The sequence below is a fragment of the Pogona vitticeps genome, chromosome 2 (genome assembly GCF_051106095.1).
Source record: "Pogona vitticeps strain Pit_001003342236 chromosome 2, PviZW2.1, whole genome shotgun sequence".
In the NCBI taxonomy this organism is placed as follows: Eukaryota; Metazoa; Chordata; class Lepidosauria; order Squamata; family Agamidae; genus Pogona; species Pogona vitticeps.
In genome coordinates, this window is record NC_135784.1 from 213,551,692 (window position 1) to 213,551,927 (window position 236).

Below are 236 nucleotides of genomic sequence, written 5' to 3' on the forward strand. Positions count from 1 at the left end.
AGGAACAATAGGGAATCAGATTTCCAATCTCTTCTTGCACAGTTTTGAAAATAGTGTAACATTTGGAGGCAAATTGCTCCAAATTTAGGACTGACTACAGGCATGAGCAGTTGCGCACTGATTCACACAACTCAGTATGCAACTCATGATATCTACAGTGGTTTCTTAATTTAAGGGAATCTGTCACCAAAAGTTAAGCTATTTGGCTTATGCTGGTATAACTAAGCAAGAGGATT